This window comes from Salvelinus sp. IW2-2015, linkage group LG20 (genome assembly GCF_002910315.2).
Source record: "Salvelinus sp. IW2-2015 linkage group LG20, ASM291031v2, whole genome shotgun sequence".
Classification (NCBI taxonomy): Eukaryota; Metazoa; Chordata; class Actinopteri; order Salmoniformes; family Salmonidae; genus Salvelinus; species Salvelinus sp. IW2-2015.
Window position 1 is genome coordinate 4,294,701 of NC_036860.1, and position 14,235 is coordinate 4,308,935.

At 44.5% G+C, this 14,235-nt stretch overlaps 1 pseudogene; it reads right to left on the reverse strand.

Annotated features, from left to right (window-relative positions):
• The window catches only part of LOC111981279 (myoferlin-like), a 73,790-nt pseudogene that overhangs the window by 19,014 nt on the left and 40,541 nt on the right, over positions 1-14,235 (reverse strand).

Genomic DNA, 14,235 nt, shown 5'->3' on the forward strand with positions numbered 1-14,235 from the left:
TTTTCTTGGATAATGTGGCCTGATAATGCAGTACAATGTTTGGACGTTTCATGAGGGCAATAAGGAAACACTTTATAATGACTATTATAAACTATAAGCATTTCATTATTTCTAAATGCATTTTTTTTACATGCTTATAAACTTTATGAAGCACTTATAAACATTTACAATGGCTTACAATGAAGGCTATTAGAAAGTGTTATCAGGAAAACGGGAATAAGGTACTAACCTGGGACAGTGTAGGTTGGTAAGTACTGTAGAGAGTCCTGGTTTCCACATGCTCTGGTACCAGACCCTGTTTACTGAGGACATGCAGGGCCATCCTCTCCCTGGCTGGACCCAGGTGCTGGTGGATGACTCTGTTGGCCTCTAGCGACAGGACACACAACTCAGTCAGGAGACAGAGGTTTGGATTGACGTTCTGATGACTAACACATTCACTATGTTGTGGTTGAAGTAAAATGCCAAATGCCACATGTATTTAAAAAAAAAAGTAATATTCTTTCTGCTTTATCTGTGGAACTCCTCTAATAGAACGGTATGTACCTCAGATGGTTGAATACTAACTTCTTGGGCAAATCTCCCATTGAAATGGATGGTTTACATGGAGGTCTAAAGTGATTCGCACATCCCTCAAGTTATTAACACAACTCTTGCCTAGCTAACAACGTGTGGTTTGCTACTTAGTGGTTTTCTGTACCAAAGTCCAGCAGGCTGTAGTCTCTCCCCCCGAAGGAGAGAGTGCTGCCATCAGCAGAGGTGCAGGTTGAAGGGATCCCTCTCAGTCTGGCCAGGTTCTCCAGGATCTGGGAGGGCTTCAGCTGATCCCTCCACTGGTTGGTCCCTGAGCTGTTTTGTAATGTTATATAATTATTATAACATACAATACAATAGTATTCTCTAGTGGGGGTTGGATTATGCCAGAATAAAAGTTGAGCTGAACTGGGCAACTACAGGCAATTAAAAGGCATGAATCATAAATTCAACGGATCAGAGACAGTGGGAAAGTTGGACTGAGAGACCTGTATAACTGTCACGCCCTAGCCTTAGTTATCTTTGTTTTCTTTATTATTTTAGTTAGGTCAGGGTGTGACATGGGGGATGTTCGTGTGTTTTTGTCTATGTCTTGACGTTAGTTGCTTGTGTCTGCACTTTCGTTTAATAGCTTCACGGTRGTTTGTTGTTTTGTCTAGTTTGTATTAGTGTTCGTGTTCGTTTCTTCTTCTATTAAAAAGAAGATGTATTTATATCACGCTGCGCCTTGGTCCTCTCTTTCACCTAACGACGATCGTGACAGAATTACCCACCATACCAGGACCAAGCAGCGTGATACAAGGCAGCAGCAGCGAACGCAGGACTATAGGAATTGGGAGGAAATTCTGGACAGCGAAGGACCCTGGGCACAACCGGGAGAATATCGCCGCCCTCGTGAAGATCTGGAGGCAGCTAAAGCCGAGAGGCGGCTGTATGAGGAGGCAGCACGGAAGCGAGGCTGAGAGTCAGCCCCAAAAATTTCTTGGGGGGGGCTACAAGGGAGTGTGTCAAAGTCAGGTAGGAGTCCTGCGCCAACTCCCCGAGCTTACCGTGGAGAGCGAAAGTACGGGCAGACACCGTGTTATGCGGTAAAGCGCACGGTGTCTCCTGTACGTGTGCTTAGCCCGATGCGGTACATTCCAGCTCCTCGTATCGGCCGGTAGATTGAGCATTGAGCCAGGTGCCATGAAGCCGGCTCAACGCGTCTGGTCTCCAGTGCGTCTCCTCGGGCCGGCATACATGGCACCAGCCTTACGCATGGTGCCCCCGGTTCGCCAACACAGCCCAGTGCGGGTTATTCCACCTCCCCGCACTGGTCGGGCTACGGGGAGCATTCAAACAGGTAAGGTTGGGCAGGCTCGGTGCTCAAGGGAGCCAGTACGCCTGCACGGTCCAGTATATCGGCGCCCACTCCCCGCCCCAGCCCAGTACCACCAGTGCCAACACCACGCACCAGGCTTCCAGTGTGTTCCAGAGCCCTGTTTCTCCTCCACGCACTCGCCCTGTGGTGCGTGTCTCCAGCCCAGTACCACCAGTTCCGGCACCACGCACCAAGCCTCCTGTGCGTCTCCAGAGCCCTGTGCGCCCTGTTGCTGCTCCCCGCACTAGCCTTGAGGTGCGTGTCCTTAGCCCGGTACCTCCAGTTCCGGCCACGCACCAGGCCTACTGTGCGCTCAGCCGGCCAGGGAGTCTGGGCCGTCTGCCCCCAGAGCCATCTGAACTGCCCGCCTGCCCAGAGCCTCTGAGCCGCCCGCTGCCCAGAGCCGTCTGAGCCGCCCGCCTGCCCAGAGCCGTCTGAGCGCCCGCCTGCCAGAGCCGTCTGAGCCGCCCGCCTGCCCAGAGCCGTCTGAGCCGCCCGCCTCCCAGAGCCGTCTGAGCCGCCGCCTGCCCAGAAGCCGTCTGAGCGTCCGTCTGCCCAGAGCTCTGAGCCGCCCGCCTGCCCCGAGCCCTCAGAGCCGCCCGCCTGTCCGAGCCGCCCGCCAGGTCAGGAGCCGCCAGGCCGCCCGCCAGTCAGGAGCTGCCCGCCAGTCAGGAGCTGCCCTCCAGTCCGGAGCTGCCCCTCCGTCCGGAGCTGCCCCTCCGTCCGGAGCTGCCCCTCCGTCCGGAGCTGCCCCTCCGTCCAGTGGCGCCCTCAGTGTGTGCAAATGCAGAAGATTAGGGAGGTAAGGCAATAAATAGGCCATAGAGGCGAAATAATTACAATTTAGCATTAACACTGGAGTGATAGATGTGCAGATGATGATGTGCAAGTAGAGATACTGGGGTGCAAAAGAGGAAGAGGATAAATAACAATATGGGGACGAGGTAGTTGGGTGTGCAATATACAGATTGGATGTGTACAGGTACAGTGATCGGTAAGCTGCTCTGACAGCTGATGCTTAAAGTTAGAGAGGGAGAAATAAGACTCCAGCTTCAGTGGTTTTTGCAATTCGTTCCAGTAATTGGCAGCAGAGAACTGGAAGGAAAGGCAGCCAAAGAAAGTGTTGGCTTTGGGGATGACCAGTGAAATATACCTGCTGGAGTGCGTGCTACGGCCTCCCACTCCTCTTTCTATTCTGGTTAGAGCCAGTTTGCGCTGTTCTGTGAAGGGAGTAGTATACAGGATTGTACGAGATCTTCAGTTTCTTGGCAATTTCTCGCATGGAATAAACTTCATTTCTCAGAACAAGAATAGACTGACGAGTTTCAGAAGAAAGTTCTTTGTTTCTGGCCATGTTGAGACTAATCGAACCCACAAATGCTGATGCTCCAGATACTCAACTAGTCTAAAGGCCAGTTTTATTGCAGCTATAATCAGCACAACAGTTTTCAGCTGTGCTAACATAATTGCAAAAGTGTTTTCTAATGATCATTTAGACTTGGATTAGCTAACACAACGTGCCATTGGAACACAGGAGTGATGGTTGCTGATAATGGCCCTCTGTACGCCTATGTAGATWTTCCTTTAGAAATCTGCCGTTTCCAGCTACAATAGTAATTTACAACATTAACCATGTCACACTGTATTTCTGATCAATTTGATGTTATTTTAATTGTCCAAAAATCAGCTTTTCTTTCAAAAATAAGGAAATCTAAGCGACCCCAAACTTTTGAACAGTAGTGTATGTCTGCTCCTCTGTGTTGTTCCCTGTAGTAGCATTGTTTGTCGTGTCGTGTTTATGTCCAGACGCTGTTCTTGTTCCGTTACATCTGTATTAAATGGTTCACTCCCTGTACCTGCTTCTCATCTCCCGCGTTGGGCGTTACAGACAGACGCACAGACAGACACACGGACACATGCACACTCACATGCAGTAGGACTGTGGCAGGCCGCAGTAGGCACCGAAGCGAGAGAGGAGTCTGTTCTCCAGGTCAATGACCGTCTCTCCCACTTTCTCATCTCGGCTGAGCAAGTCATAGTCGTACACGGCTATCTTCAGGTCTTTGTCTTGAGGGAGGAAACAGGACAGCTCAAACATCCTGACACAGGAGGAAGAGATGAGGTTAACTTGGTCAGATGCACTTATGTGTGCATTGTTGATTTCACTTGACTGAAACAACTTTATACATTTCAAAATAACTCATTTATCCATCCATCCATTAATTAATTCAATAATTCAACAGTTTCAGTGGCATTTTGACAGTTTTCTGTAAGTGAAGGTTTTAGTTAAAACTACTACTGTAGGCCGTCATTGTAAAATAATAATTTGTTCTTAACTGACTTGCCTAGTTAAATAAAGGTTAAATATAAAATACAAAAATGTTTACCTGCCAAACTCTGGATTGAGGGTGTTTGGTTTGTAGTCATCCCTGTCATCTTTTGTTTTCTTCCCCAACGAGATCTTGATGTAAGGGTCACACTAAAAAGCAAATACAAACACAAATGTTAAAATATGGTTTGTGTTATCGTGGGAAAAGGCTATATAAGTCATGTATTTTAATGAGAACTGTTGGTTGGTGYGGGGGAGGGGCAAACMTATGTAAATGCACTGCAAAAACGCTCAGCTGAAAGTTGGAATTAATCCAGCTTTTGACATATGCCTGATCCAGGATCGCGTCGGAAGTGTTCTCGGTGTGTAGAGTCTGTTAGACTGTGTTTGGCGTCCACTCACCATGCCGTTGTTGTCTTTAGGCTGCAGGTCCATGCATCGCACCACGTAGATCCTGACCAGGCACTCCTGCAACCCGCTCTCAGGCAGCTCTCTGAACTGGCGTGGCGGGGCTGGCATCTCTGGGTCATCAGATAGGGGGTACACCCGGAACGAGCCCTACAGGACAGGAGACACCAGCAGGGTCAGGGGTCAAAAGTCAGACGAGGTGTCAATACTTAGGCTGGGTTCACATATAAAGTGGAGAAAATAAGGATGTTTTATCATTGGTTCTATGTAAAGAAAAAGAGGTCTGTGATCACCTTGAACTCTCCGACCACTGAAGGGTCGTCGTCCTCATCCTCAGTCTTCCCCCGCTGCAGTCGGAACGTTTTACAGAAATCTGTCAGCCCTCGGAAATCTGGGACCTCCTCCAACTCCCCTTCATATACCTGGGAAAACACACACATCACACTGTTATACACATGAGGACACATACCTTAATATGTTGAGGACAAACACACATCACACAACCTGAAACAGACACACACAAATCAAAATGATTGGCTCCCTCGATAAAGATGACCAAAAAGACAGTATAAAATAAATAATACAAACACTGAGCTATATTGTTATTTATTCTAATACAATTGCTCAGGGAAAGAGACTTTGTTAAACAAGTAATGAGAAAAAATCTAAGAAAGATAGGGGTCAAAATMATTGGCACCCGTTTTCAATACTCCACTACTTTTTCTAAAATGTTTTATGATATTGGAGAACATGTTGGGAGGGATCTTAGACCATTCCTCCATACAGAATCTTTCCAGATCCTTGATATCCTTCCTCTACGCTTATGGACTGCCCTCTTCAATTCAAACAGGTTTTCAATGGGGTTCAAGTCCGGAGACTGAGATGGCCATTGCAAGATGATGATTTTCCAGGAGCTGGAAATATTCTGTATGGAGGAATGGTCTAAGGTCTATTGTTAACAAAATCTCTTTCTCRGAACAATTAAATTAATATACCAATTTCTTTGAGCATACAATATAGCTCAGTATTTGTATTATGAATTTTATACAGTCTTTATTGCTCATCTTTATCAAGGGTGCCAATCATTTGGGACCTGACTGTATGTACAACCCTGATACACCTGAGACGATACACACAATTCACACCATCATACATATAAGAAAACACACATTTCTCACAGCATCACCATTATACTGGTTGTCGTGTAAAACCCAGGTGGGTGTTAAATATTGATGGGAAAAGTCCATTGAATAGTCCTTGTGACCATTGTAAGACTAAAGATATATATTTTTTTAAACAGGTAAACTGAAACCATTCAGTCATGGAGACAGAAGTGGTAGAACGTTCTTACTGCACCTTTAGGGTGTCGTATCCTTTTTTGAGGTACGGCCCACACTTCTCGTGCTCTCCCACAGAGGCATAGAACTTACTCCACCAGTCAACTGCCTCATCCTCCTGCAAAACAGGCAGACTCAAATAAGCCTCAATAAGAGCACATTTAGACTTTGTCAGAAGCGTACAAGCTATCAAATCCTTGATTCCTTCCATCCTTGATAATATATATTCATAAAAGAAAGGAAAAATCTRACCTTCTCTTTGTGGAGCTAAGAAGAAAAACAGAATAAAATCATCAGAATTTGTAACCYCACAACACATTTTTGCTAGCCTGATCCCAGATCTGTTTGTACTATCTTGTCAACTCTTTGTCACTCATTGTCATGCCAAGCTATTTTTACAATACAGCAGAAACAGCCTGGCACCCAGGCTACAGTGCTGGTACATTTCTGATATAACAACACAACACTAAGACAAGCTCATACGGTAAAGTCCTTTATGAGTTTTACAGTAGCTACCTCAGTATTAAGGATGGGCCTATCCTCCATGTTAATGATGATGTCTCCTTGAGTTGCTGCCATCATGGCCACTAATACAACAATACACAACAGAAAATAAGGGGGGGGTAGTAAATAGATGAGGGTACAATACTTCAGCAATGTTGCGTGTGTGTATCTGTGTGCGCATTCGTGCATACGTTCATGCGTATTTGTGTGCGTGCATACGTGGTTCTGTTTGTATGRGTGTACCTTTGGAAGACATGGCCACCTCAGCATTGGTGACGTAAGGGTCACAGCGGAACTCCTCCAGGGAGAGGGTACATTGGCCCACAATGGGCTTCCTGCCGAACGGCCGGTGGTCCATCACCTTCAGAACGATGGGAGGGGTGTACATCTCCTCTTTGGGTAGGAGCTGGGGGGAGGGGGGTAGGGTTAACCTGGCTCAGACAACTCACAGTGTTACCAGTGATATAGAAACTACATTTTACATATACATATTAGACATTTAACAGACGTTCTTAGCGACTTACAATTAGTGCATAAACTATAGGATCAAATCGAAGACAATCAATCCATTCAACAGAAAGCATAATATCAATGCAGAGACATTTAAACTGGTTTATCTTAATGGTTGTCAAACATTTCAACCTAAGTAATTATTTATTGGGATGTAAAATGCATCAATAATCGGGGTCCTTAAAGCTGGAATCTATAGTGCTGATACTTCCACGTCCATTTGAGATATTACAACAAAGACGTTATTTCAAACAACGAACYCTGTTTATTTGGTTCTGACATCATTGCAGGAACAAAAGAACATCAGAGTATGTACTTTTTACCATCATGATGGATGCTCATCTCCTTCGTTACAAAATCGTTAACAAATGTGCCTGGGGCGACCGCAGATTAGCGTTTTTTGTCATGAATCATTTTCTGGAGGCAGCTCTGCAGCGTGGTCACTAGCTGGCACCGCCACCAAGTCATAAAATCCTGTTTTAAACCTAACCTTAACCACACTGCTAACCCTAATGCCTACCCTAACCTTAAATATAGACCGAATAGCTCATTTTAGTTTTCATGAATTTTTACAAAAGATCCCATTTTGACGTTGCAGCTTGCCGAAAGATTGCTGGAGCTGACAAGGTAAAAATCTGTCATTCTGCCTGTGAGCAAGGCAGTTAATCCACTGTTCCCCGAGCGCCCGAAGACGTGGATGTCAATTAAGGCTGCCCTCCGCACCTCTCTGAATCAGAGGGGTTGGATTAAATGCGGAAGACACATTTCAGTTGAATGCATTAAATTGTACAACTGACTAGGTATCCCCTTTTCCCTTTCCTATCTAAGGGGAAATTGCTCAGTTCTGCCTCCAGGACAATAAACGTCAACCTGCGGGGTGACCAGTGACACCTTTTGTGGATTTTAGCTTTAAGGATTAGCCTAGTCCCAGATCTGTTTGAGCAGTCTTGCCAGCTCCTGTGGTCATTGTCAATGTCAAACACAAACATATCTGAGACCAAACTAGTTAAGTATCACCTTGGATACAAATCTACAGTYCGTATCCATTTTATGGTGTACAGTGAAAATACCAGTAAATACCACTCAAATATAGTACATTCATGTCATGTTCATTCAGTCCCTTTGTTTACAATCGAGAGCATTTGTCTTTTCCTTCCAGTCCCTGATATTAATAGTATATCTCATAGAGAGAACTGTTATACAGTACACTGAGTTTGAAGTMAAGTTGCAGTACCACTTTAAAGAAGAGGACAGATCCGGGGAAGTTGGGGTTCTTCTTGATGTTCTTGATGACGGCCGTCTGGACGACCTCCCCCCCACACTCCACCATGAGACTGGGAGAGGTGACTGTGGCCAACTGGTAGGTCTTCATGTTCCTCAGACCCCAGGCTAAGATCTAGGACACAACACAAACACACACACAAGCACGAGTGTGCATGAACACACACACACACACACGAGAAAGAGAAACACAGAGGAGAATGTGTGTGTGTGTCTTCATGTGTGTGAATGTGTGCTTGCGTGTGTGTTCATGTGTGTGTGTGTGTGTTGTGTGTGTATGAGTTCATGCATGCACAAGCGTGCATGTGAGTGTGTGTTTGATGGTTTTGCGGACTGCCTGAGGCCTCACCTCGATGGCGGTAAGCTGTACGACAGGCCTGATTCCCTGGGGAACCATGTAGAGCGTCGCTCCTCGTCTGGGGGGCACCAGGGGCAAGTCACTCTCATTGGCCTAAAAGTAATACAAATCAATCAATCAATTAAATGTATTTCATATAGTGATGTTCACAAAAAAGTGCTTTACAGTAACTCGACCTGGACTGGAGTTGATGGAAGTTGCACCAACCACTGACACACAGTCAGATATTTTCCACCCACCTGGCACTTGAGGTTAGGGGTAAAGCAATCTGATCCTAGATCTGTGGTTAGGAGCTACTTTCACCTTAAAAACARTGCAACACGGGGCACTACCCAGCTAGCATATTTGCTTCATTGGAAGTTGTGGGAACGTACTTTTTTGGTTTCCCATTTGTTCTGGTAGAGAAGCCATAAGAGAAGCCACGTTCTTAGAACGTAAGTGAAATTTTCACCTGTTCTGGGAACACATTTTTAAGTTGCAGGGAGGTTCTGAGAAAGTTTTATTACGGTTCTCTGAATGTTTTCCTGTGAGGTTTTCTAAACTTTGAGAATGGAAATTCTAGGTTATTTGAAGGCAATTAAATAATGTTCTGAGACTTTTAATAAAACTGCTAGCTTAGTTTGGGTTACCTGTTTTGAACTCCAAGCACWGACAGGACACATGAAAATGAATTTGCTTAGGCATTAATCATGTAAACACATTTCTTTTTTATTGTGGCACAGCGTCAGTGAGATGCAAACCTATGAGCTTCTGTTGTCTATCCATGGAATTAGCCCACTGCACCAGCAGGTTGGAGCTAGCATGCCATATTYTTTTTTAACTCATACAAAGCTGTTAATTTTWGTCTATTCAAACAGACCCCATTTCAAAGGAAACAAGTACTCATTAAGAGCAGGTGTGGCCAATTGTTGGGCACGGCCAACACACTTAACAAGATAAAGGATAGAGAGAGTTTTGTTGATGCTGAGAAGAACGGAATGTATATGTTTTAAACATACATTCTAAAAACGTTCTGTGCACGTTACAAAAAAGTTCTTAACGTTATCCGAACAATTTSAGAACATTACTTTAAATAGAACCATGAGGAAACCTGTAGGAAAAGTTATTCTGAAGTACTGAAATTCCCACAGAAGAATGTTGTTTCTTAACGTTCTCGGAACTATTTCAGAACATTCCCAATGTCAAACAAATTGGAGAATGTTCCTAGAACATTACCAGCATATTAATTGAATGTAACCATCTTTGAACTTTAAGGAAACGTTCTGTTAAAGTAATGAAATACCAAGAAAATACAGTTRTTTTGTCAGGTTCCTTAAATGTYKTGAGAATGTTCCAAAGCCAAGTAACTATCCTGCACCATTCCCAGAAAGTTGCGGGAAGGTTGTATATAAAATAACTATAGGACCACAAAGCTTTCACCAAGCTCTAAGAAACATACGGTTCTCAGAACATTATGTGCTAGCTGGGWAGTACTTTACCTTGTCTTTCAGCAAAAGCTCAGCAGCCACCAGCATCTCTCCTGCGTTGCGACCTTTCTTGGTGACGGGGAACCACAGCAGTTTGGGGGAGACCACCGTGCCGAGGTTCAGCTTCACCACAGGGGGACACGTACAGCGACCCATGGCCTCGTCTTTACCCTGAGAGTCGGACACAGCACAGGGATATGTAGCATCTACATTTACATTTTAGTACATTTAGCAGACACTTTTTCAGAGCGACTTGCAATCAGTGCATTCAACTAAAGTAGGTAAACAACCACATATCCAGATAATTTCAAGTAAAACCTTAAAAAAATGACTAGCTAATAGTACAAGAAAAACAAACGGTCACGGCTGTTGAAGTATGAGGACCAAGGTGCAGCGTGGTGAGCGTACATTTTACTTTATTTAAGAATGACGCCGACAAAAAACAATAAACCATACAAAACAAACCGTGAAGCTAAAGGCAATAGTGCCAACAAACAAAGACAACTTCCCACAAAGAATGGTGGGGGAAAAAGCTACCTAAGTATGGTTCCCAATCAGAGACAACGATAGACAGCTGTCCCTGATTGAGAACCATACCCGGCCAAAACATAGAAAATCATAGAAACACAAAACATAGAACGCCCACCCCAACTCACGCCCTGATCAAACCAAAATAGAGACATAAAAAAGATCTCTAAGGTCAGGGCGTGACACAAAAACAACAGTTATTTTGTTATTTTTTGTCTCAAGGACAGTGCACTCATCCAAGATGCTTCCAACATACACGCTTTAAAAAATAAGAATAACAGATAGCTAGACAAGTATCAACTGCTTGCACTAGTCAAAAACAATGGTACCAAAATATTTTTGAACTTACAATATGACACTGTTGAAATAGACAGGGCTGGATGTGACTTAACAGGGCACAGGTGAATAAGTCCAGGTGAACAGGCAGTGGATGGAAATTGACGGGTGTAATCTATTGACTTGACTTGGACTCACAGGATTCATTGAAATGTACTTAGTGGTGGTCACACACATTGACCACATACATGTACATAAGTGTATCACATGTATGTACAGTGCTCGTCTGGTATTGCACCACTAAGTGTTGCTAATACACTACAACTGGTAGGGTAAGTGAGGGTACGATAGGGTACATACCACCTGGTCACTGTCATAGAGCTCYAGCACCACGTTGGGGGGGTTCTGTGCAATGGTCTGGGGGTCTCCATAGATCTCGATYTCATTAAAGATGAGGGTCTGGTCCCAGGTGGGGTTCAGAGTGGCCCMGATYACCTCCGTGGTCTTACTCACATGGAGGAAGGACACATGGGCGTAGGGATCTGAAGCAGGAGACCAGAGCACAGTCATTGTATTGATAAAACGGATTTAATCAGCTAGTGGTTCAATTACAACTGCTGTGAGGATCGGGTTACGCTTCCACCTCCACCTCTCTCTTTCCCCATGCAAGGCTAGTGYAAACAACCCAGTCTGTTCCCACTAGCATTGCTTAGATGTTTCAAAAGTGCTAGCCAGGAGATTGTGGACGGTGCTCAATAACTAGCTAACAAACAAATGGTTTGGATGCAACAAACCGCTTGGTAAGTTGAAAAAAAGTGAGCTATCCATTTATCTACATTGTATGATGTTCCTCACCTGAGAAGCTGTCCCTGTCCATGGCGATGAGATTCCTGGCCTGATAGACATACACCCTCAGATGGTACATATACGACCCTGAAGAGAGAGTGATAGTGATTTAATGTCATCTGAAAAGTGTGGGCCCAGACTTCCTGAGAGGAAGAGCAGTGGAGTGGAGGAATCTGAGGAGAAATCAACATTTKGGCTGCGGCCAGACAGAGATTCTCCGTAAAAAACAACAACATTTGGGCCAGTGTTTTTTCAAGTGGAGTCATACCTTCACGAACAAAGGAGATGATGAATGTCTATCTGTCATCAAAAAAATGCTGATGTTGTCCATTAAGTATGCAACTCGTTTGCAAAATGTGGAAATTCTTTTACTTTTTTGATGGAAAAACCGGACCGTGACCAATGCTTATGAGTTTTTCATACTCTTTCATCTATCTCTGTGTGGCCACAGCCTTAATCACTTAATCAGTGTCTGCAATCAGCTGGCATGGGTCAATGTTACTCACGGTCAAAGTTACAGGAAACGGTGGGTGTGTTGGCACCAAACAGTCTGGCTGCGTCCTTCTTACTGGCCTTCTCATCAACATCTACCCCCTGTAGACKAAACACAGAGGCTATGTTTACAAAGACACCCCCAGTCTGACCTTTTCCCACTAATTGGTCTTTTGACCAATCAGATCAGCTCTTTTGCCAATAAGTGGGAAAAAGATCAGAATAGGGCTGCCTGTGTAAACACAGCCAGAGAGACGGAGACCAGTTCAGAACAGGACTAGCAATGCCTTCATTAGAGAGATGGGTAATTCTAGAGTGGTGAAAGTTGAATASATTTGTCTTTATTTTATAGTTATTACTTTATCATGATCATCCATTAGGAAAATATGTGCATTGATTACAAGCTCATCATGACATGACATCAGGACAAAATAACACAACCAACACAACCACGGCCAAGTCCAAAAAAAGAAACACTAGATCCTACCCCCTAGAGACACATAGAAGATTTTAYATTATTGGACCCTGCTGGAGCTATAACGATATTGCTTAAATCTATCCAATCCTCTTGAATCTCCATAAGTGTCCAGGGACTAGGGGTTTGGGTTTGTTTCTGGATAGGGCCCATGATGGTACAGCAGCACAAATAGCACACCACCGTGAATAAATTAATAGGGCATGAGTCAACTCTGGTCTAATCTGTGCCTTTTGAGTCCGTTGCCAACCAGGATCACTGGGCAGGAAGGGGCAGATGGAGGAGAATAATGAGAGGATATTATAATCAAGATAACACACTACAAGGCACTTGGCCAAATTCCATTTTATTATCATGGACTGGGTTTCCCAAAGCCTTTTGATGGGTTCTGACTTTTAGATATGAAATACACATATTCATGTCACTGAGGGTGAGAGGGGAATGTATAACGTTTACATTCTGTCAGGATATGTTATTGTTAGCCATCAGGGATCCTATGGGAGGAGAAGAGACACAGTCTGGTACCAGTCAACATGACAGCCGTGAGTTGGGGAGGTGTGAGCAATTTGGGCAGAGGTCAGGTTAGATGAAGTGAGGAAGAAAATATATCACTAATCTTCTGGATAGCAACAGAGGTGTATTGGCTGTTCCGATGTGTAACGAGGGGCTCAGCATAGTAGAAATGGTTAAATACCAGTGCTTGTGTGAATATGTTCCTTGTCTTAKGCAGCTGTATGACCCAGTGGGTGAAAAAATGAGCTTTAATAAGCGTCTGTGAGTTTTTTACTCTGTTTATCTAGAACCTAACACTTTGTAACTAAAGTATTACTTTATTTGTCTCCACAACCCAGTCACACAGCTGAGAGAGAGCAACAATTATAAAATTGACTATCAATCATCAATCTTCTGCCCGTGAAAAAACAAAATTTGTAAAATGAAGCACTTTTGATGTACTTTGATGTGTGGCATTAGAGTCTAGTTTAAGTCTAGCCTTCCTGTGTAAGTCAATTGTTTTTGAACTCAGAAGAAGTTACTGACCAGCGCCCCCTCCAATCTGAAGATGGCTGATGCTCCTATCCCATCTGACGGAGCCATCTTGCGTCTCCAGCGGCGACGGCGGAATGTGTCAGACGAACGCTCCTTCCTGTGGAACTTCCAGCCAATCAAGGACGAGTATTCCCAGCCTTCGCCGGGATCCCGCCTCTACAGAGTCAACAGAGAGGCAGTGGACAATGTGTAAGAACTAGAACTTTAGCACTTGAAATACAGACACACACATGCTTCCACTCTACCCTGCACACTAAACATTTTCCTCCTCTCTTCTTCTATAACCTCTTCCTTCTCCTCCATCCTCCTTTCCCTTCTTCCCCTTCCTTCTCCTCTTCCTCTTCTATAACCTCTTCCTTCTCCTCCATCCTCCTTTCCCTTCTTCCCCTTCCTTCTCCTCTTCCTCCTCTTCCTCTTCTATAACCTCTTCCTTCTCCTCCATCCTCCTTTCCCTTTTTCCCCTTCCTTCTCCTCTTCCTCTTCT